The following is a 6652-nucleotide window of genomic DNA, read 5'->3' on the forward strand; positions in this document are numbered from 1 at the left end:
TCATGCTTTAGAAATTGTTGAACAAATTTATATCCAAAAGTTATTTACAGAAGACAAGGTTTCCTATGAATTTCAACACAAAGCATACAAAATGTGCTAATTTTACTAAGTACTTTGTCATACATTGCCAACCTCTTTAACATCTAGAGACTAGATGTTGCAAAATTAGGACTCACTTGTTTTATATGCTATATACAGAGCAAAACATAATGCACAAAACATACAGAAAAATGGTGCCTGAAAATGTGCAACTATGAGCACACTAGCTTATTACATTTTGCAGTTTCATCCGTCCCAGCTCCTCTAAACTATTGAGCAAGTACAGTACTATACTGCTCACAAAGATGGCTTAACAATTCAATCTCCCAAATACAGTATTTCCTATGAATTTCAGCAAAAAGACATTTACCAAGTGACATTTTACTATCTCTACATTTAACATACATCAGGCCCTTCTAAACATCTAAATAGACTAGAGGTTTCAGGTAAGAAGTTAATCTGTCTACTATGTACACTGCAGCCCTGAATAAACTGCATACATGTAACAATAGTTATAATTTGAAGGAGTCTTCCAAATGTGAACATTCTGGCCTATAAATCTTTCCATCTGCATTAACCCAGTAGGCAAGAATGCTCAAGTTTTCAGAAGACAATCTTCCTTAGAAATTTAAAAACAAATATACAAAAATATTATTTTATTAACTCTACTTTTGTCATACACTGGCAACCTCTATAACATCTAGAAACACTAGATGTAAATTAGGACTTGTTTTCCTCTATATACACTTCATACACAGATAAGTAAAACAAAATGCACAAACATAAGATACAATGGTTAATATTGCCTCACTGTAAGTCCACTGGTGGCACAGAGCTCTCTGCACAGCCTCCTCCTCCTCCTCTCCTGAACCAGTGCATAATACAATGCAAAGTACTCAACTGGTGGTTTGGCCATTCCCCCTAAAACAACGTTTCATATGAATTTTAACAAAAAGATAGTTACAAAATGTGTTATTTTACTACTTCTAGTTTAAACATATATCAGGCACTTCAGAACATCTAGAAAGACTAGACGTTTCAAAAAAGTTTAGCATTGTCAACGATCTATACAGTAGTGGGGAATAAAATGCACACAAAACAATGGAAAGAATATGAGAAAGTCTTCTGAATATGACTAGTCTGGCACAGAACCTTTTTCTCTTCCTTCTCAGGTCTTCTTCATGTCCTCTAACCCACTGAACAAACGTCGATGGGTCTGTCATTCCTGGTGTGGCTTCCAGAGGTGGTCCAACAATTCCATTTCGAAAAGCCATTTCCAGAAGACATCTATTTTCTATGATTTATTTTTGAACAAATGAGAATTTATAAGATGTGTGATTTTCTAACTCTATCATACATCACAACCTTTTTCCGTCTAGAAGGGCTAGATTTGGCAAATGTTTTCTATTTAAAAGTTGGGGGCAGAGGAAGTTGAGAGCCGCTTTCTCATATTACACACGCAGGCCTTCTATAAACGGTGGTAATTAAATCTTCCCAAAGGGTAGCGGGCATCTCCAATGCGCCAAATGTGGCCTGCTGTTCCACCACTTCTCTCTTCCCACCTCCAGTTCTGGTGGAGAAGGAAGACCAGTGGCCAGATGGCCGCTGTCCGTCGTTGTCTGGGACACCGCTCACCTTCCGACCGTTAATGCCGTTGTCCCTTGTCGTCAGGACTAGGTCGGTCTCGCCCAGTTGGGACAGAGCGGTTCAATCTGCTCGCGCCCTGGTGGCAGGAGACCCGCCTTCCCGCGCCCTCCACACCCTAATGGCCTCCGCTGAGAGTTGAGGCGGTCGCCATGCTTCCCGGCCCGCCACGCCGGCTGCCACCCAAATGCGCTGCATCCTAGCGGCTCGGCAGGGGCTTAGTTTAGGCACTGCAGGGATGGGCGGGGTCTGGGCTGGGAGAGGAGCTGCCATCAGTCACCGAGGTGGGGTAGGGAAGAGAGGTTCACGGCTGCTTCAGGCCTGGGCCCACGAGGGGAGCCACAGGGAGGGCGCCTGGAGCCTGCAGGGCAGAGGCTGTGGGAGGTCCTGAACCCCCAGCCCCTCCGCAGGCCTTGGGTCAGCGTGTCTCACTCGGGTCTCTGACAGAACTCCACATTGTCTCTATCCAATCCACCACTGATGGGCACCTAGGTTGGGTCTATGTCTCTGCTACTGTGAATAGTGCTGCCATGAACATGAGTGCGTGTGTCCTTTTGGTATAATGATATATTTTCCTTTGACTAAATACGCGGTAATGGAATTGCTGGGTCCAGTGGTAGCTCTGTTTTTAGTTCTCCAAACTAAAATCTCCAAACTGCTTTCCACAGTGGCTGAACTAATGTTCATTCTCACCAACAGTGTATTAAGCGTTCGCATTTCTCTTCAGCCTCTGCAGTATCTTGTTTTTTGACTTTTAAATGACAGCCATTCTGACTGGTGTGAGATGGTATCTCATTGTGGTTTTGATTTGCATTTCTCTGATGACTGGTGATGATGAACAATTTTTTCATATGTTTATTGGTCACCTGCATGTCTTCTTTTGAGAAGTGTCTGTTCATCCTTTGTCATTTGTTAATTTTTTAATGGGGTTATGTTTTGTTTGTTGATTTAAGTTCCTTATAGATTCTGGATATTAGACCTTTGTTGTATGCATAGTTTGTGAATCTTTTCTCCCCTTCTGTAAGTTGTCTGTTTATTCTATTACTAGTTTCTTTTGCTGTGCAGAAGCTCTTTAGTTTAATTTGTATTTATGAATAATAAAGATAACTAGCATTTGAGTTTGTATAAAGATAAGATAGTAAGTATTGAGTTGAGATGAAGCAGCTAATGTCACAGAAGTTAGAAATAATATTTTGCCGCATTGTAAGCTCTATTAGACTTTTGACTTTGCGTACTAGATATAGATAGCATGAAAGCCTTAATTTTTCACTTTTCTTGCTAATAAGGTTATGTTTACTTAGAGTGACCATTTAAAGTAGTGTTTAACATAACATTACTGTTGAAAAACATGCCATTACATGTCCACAAGCAAATTAACTGCATATTCTAAACTGTATTTTACAATTTAGTACAAATATTTTAGACCTCAATCTTATCTTCAATTCACTGGTATTTTAAATTTTGCAATGAATATAAAGTTACTTTTTAGCTTACAGGCTCCTGGTATTGTTATTTAAGATGCTTGTTACTATTGTAGGAAGGTTGAAGCTTTCATCTTTTTTTGAGTTAATATTTAAATTCTCATTACTTACTTTGATAGTCTCTAATTTAAAAAGTAGTACACAGGCAATTAAACAAATCAGTATATGCATTCAAGAATTTAAAACAATTTTACATTTTGTCATCTTTGGGATTAAGTTTTGGCCGCGTATTCACTTTCAATATATATGTGTGAACAATTTAATTATGAAGTGAAATAGTCTTAAGTCTGATACATAATGCATCCGCATATAAATTAAAATGGCATGCACAAAGATACTTTACTATGGGAACTGTATTGGAAGATTTATGAAATTTTAGGTAAAATTGAACCTAAAATTTTGTTGTTAGTGACTATAAGTAGCAAAGCCTAATTTATTGTACTTGAGGAATGAATGTATTTAGGTTAGCTATGGTTGCTTTGGTTTAAATGTCTGAATCATGTCTTTATTTTAAAAATGTGTTTGCAATTTGTACTATCGATGGGGGGTATTATTGGACTGCAGAGGTTATTGGCAATGTGTGGTTTGTGTTTCCTTATTTTATAGAATTATCTAATGTGATATAACTAGTTTTTACAGGTAATATTTAGATTTTCTAATAATTGTATATTTGACAACCTACTAAAATGCTTTGCATTGGAAAGAAACTGAAAAACAATACGCAGACGCAGGCTGCCTATAAGAGGCTCACTGTAACTTGAAGAACACACATTGATTGAAAAAATTATTTCATGCAAGTGGAAAGCAAAAGACAAGGGTAGCTGTACTTAGATGAACTTTAAGTCCAAAACTGTTAAAAGAGACAAAGGTCATTACATAATGAGAAAAGGGTCAAATCATGAAAAGGACTTAACAATTGTAAATATATATGCACCTAATATAAGATAACCTCAACATATAAAGAAAGTATTAGTAGACCTGAAAAGAGATAGACTGCAATACAATAATAGCAGAGGATTTCAGTACTTCACTTTCAACAGTGGACTCATCATCTAGACAAAAATCAATAAGGAAACACTGGACTTGACATACACTTTAGACCAAATGGACCTGACAGACATATACTGAACATTTCATCCAACAGCAACAGAATATTCATTCTTCTCAAGTGCAAATATTACATTATCCAGGATCAAATATTAGGTAACAAAATAAGACTCAACAATTTTAAGAAGATTGGAAGATTGAAATTGTATCAAGTATCTTTTCTGACCACAAAAGTATGAAAGTAGAAATGAATAGAAATAATAGGAGAAAGTTTGAAAATATTACAAACATGGAAATTTACCAACATGCTCTTGAATAAACAATGGGTTAATGAAGAAATCAAAAGGGAAATTAAAAAATATCTTAAGACAGATGAAAATGAAAACACAATGTACCACAACTTATGGGAGGTAACAAAAGAAGTTCTTAGCAGGAGGAAAGTTTATAGTAATAAATGCCTATATTAGAAAAGAAGAAAGATCCCAAACAACCTAATGTTACATTTCAAGAAACTAGAAAAAGAGAACAAACGAATCCCAAAGTTAGCAGAAGGAAGGAAATAACAAAGATCAGAGCAGAAATAAATAAGAGACTACAAAACAAAAGAACACATTCACAAAACTAACAGTTCGGTTTTTGAAAAGACAAAAACAATTGACAAAACTTTAGTAGACCAACTAAGAGAAAAAAGAAGATTCTAATAAAATAAGAAATGAAAGAGGAGACATTAAAATTGAAACTACAGAAGTACAAAAGATCATAAATAATACAATGAACAGTTTTACACCAACAAATAAGATGACCTAGAAGAAATGGTTAGATTTCTAGAAACATAACAAGAATGAATCACGAAAAAATAGAAAATCTGAACAGACTAATGAGTAAGGAGGTTGAATCAGTGATAAAAGTCTCCTACCAAAGAAAAGCCCAGAACTTGATGGTTCATGGATTGGAGGAATTAATATTATTAAAATGTCTGTACTGCTGAAAGTGGTATACAGATTCAATGCAATTCCTATAAAAGTTCTAATGACCTTTTTGTTTCACAGAAATAGACAAAGCAATTCAAAAATTTATATAGAATGACAAAAAATCTTAAGTAGCTAAAGCACTTTTGAGCAAAGAGAACAGAGCTGGAGGCATCACACTACCTGATTCAAAATATATTACAAAGTTTTAGTATTCAAAACAGAAAAGTACTGGCATAACAACAGACACATGGACCAATGTAACATGATAGAGAGCCCAGACATAAACTCATGTATTTGTGATTAATTGATTTTTGCCAAAGATGCCAAGAATAAGCACACTATGGGGAAAGGACAGTTTCTTTAATAAATGATGCTGGGGAAATCGAATACCCACACACAGAAGAATGAAATTGAACCCTTATCTCACACCATATGTGCAAAGTCCACTAAAAACGGTTTAAATATTTAAATTTGAAACCTGAAAATGTAAAACTACTAGAAGAAAACATAGGGAAAAATGTCCTTGAAATTAATCTTGGCAATACTTTCTTGGTGATGATCTCAAAAGCTCAGGAAACCAAAGCAGAAGTAGCCAAATGGGATTACCTCAAACCAAAAGCTTCTCTACAACAAAGTCAATAACAGATTGAAGAGACAACCCATAGACTGGGAGAAAATATTTACAAATCATACATGGCTAATATCCAAAATATGTAAGAAATGCAAACAACTTAATTTGTTAGCAAGAAAACAAAGAACCCCATTTAAAACTGAGCAATGGACTTGAATGGACATCTTTCAAAAGACCAATAGCTATATTCAAAAATTTTTCAGTATCACTAATCATCAGGGAAACGCAAATTAAAAACACAGAGAGATATCACCTCATACCAGTTAGAATGACTATTATCAATGAACTAAAAGGTAGTAAGTACTGACAAGGATGTGGGGAATCCTTATATACTAATGGCAGGAATGTAAATTAATACAGGTATTATTGAAATCAGCATGGAGATTCCTCAAAAAACTAAAGATAGAATTACCATATAATCCAGCAATCATATTTCTGGGTACATAGCCAAAGAGATTGAAATTTGTATGTTAAAAATATGTTAGAGACCAGCCTGACCAATATGGTGAAACCCATCTCTACTAAAAATACAAAAAAATTAGCAGGGTGTGGTTTGCACCTGTAGTCCCAGCTACTCGGGTGATTGAGACAGGATAATTGCTTGAACCTGGGAGGCGAAGGTTGCAGTGAACTGAGATTGTGCCACTGCACTCCAGCCTGGGCTATGGAGCGAGACTCTATCTCAAAAAAAAGGTCAGATTTTCATTTCGTTTTAATGTCTCTCTTTGAAGAGTGGCTAGAAACTCTAGCCTGCCTCTGATGGGCTCCAGTGGAGGTGGTTGTGGTTGTGGTTGTGGATGTTTTCGGTGTTCTTTTCATGGAATACTTCCTTATCCTGA

Source organism: Trachypithecus francoisi, unplaced genomic scaffold (assembly GCF_009764315.1).
Source record: "Trachypithecus francoisi isolate TF-2019V2 unplaced genomic scaffold, Tfra_2.0 Lachesis_group10, whole genome shotgun sequence".
Classification (NCBI taxonomy): Eukaryota; Metazoa; Chordata; class Mammalia; order Primates; family Cercopithecidae; genus Trachypithecus; species Trachypithecus francoisi.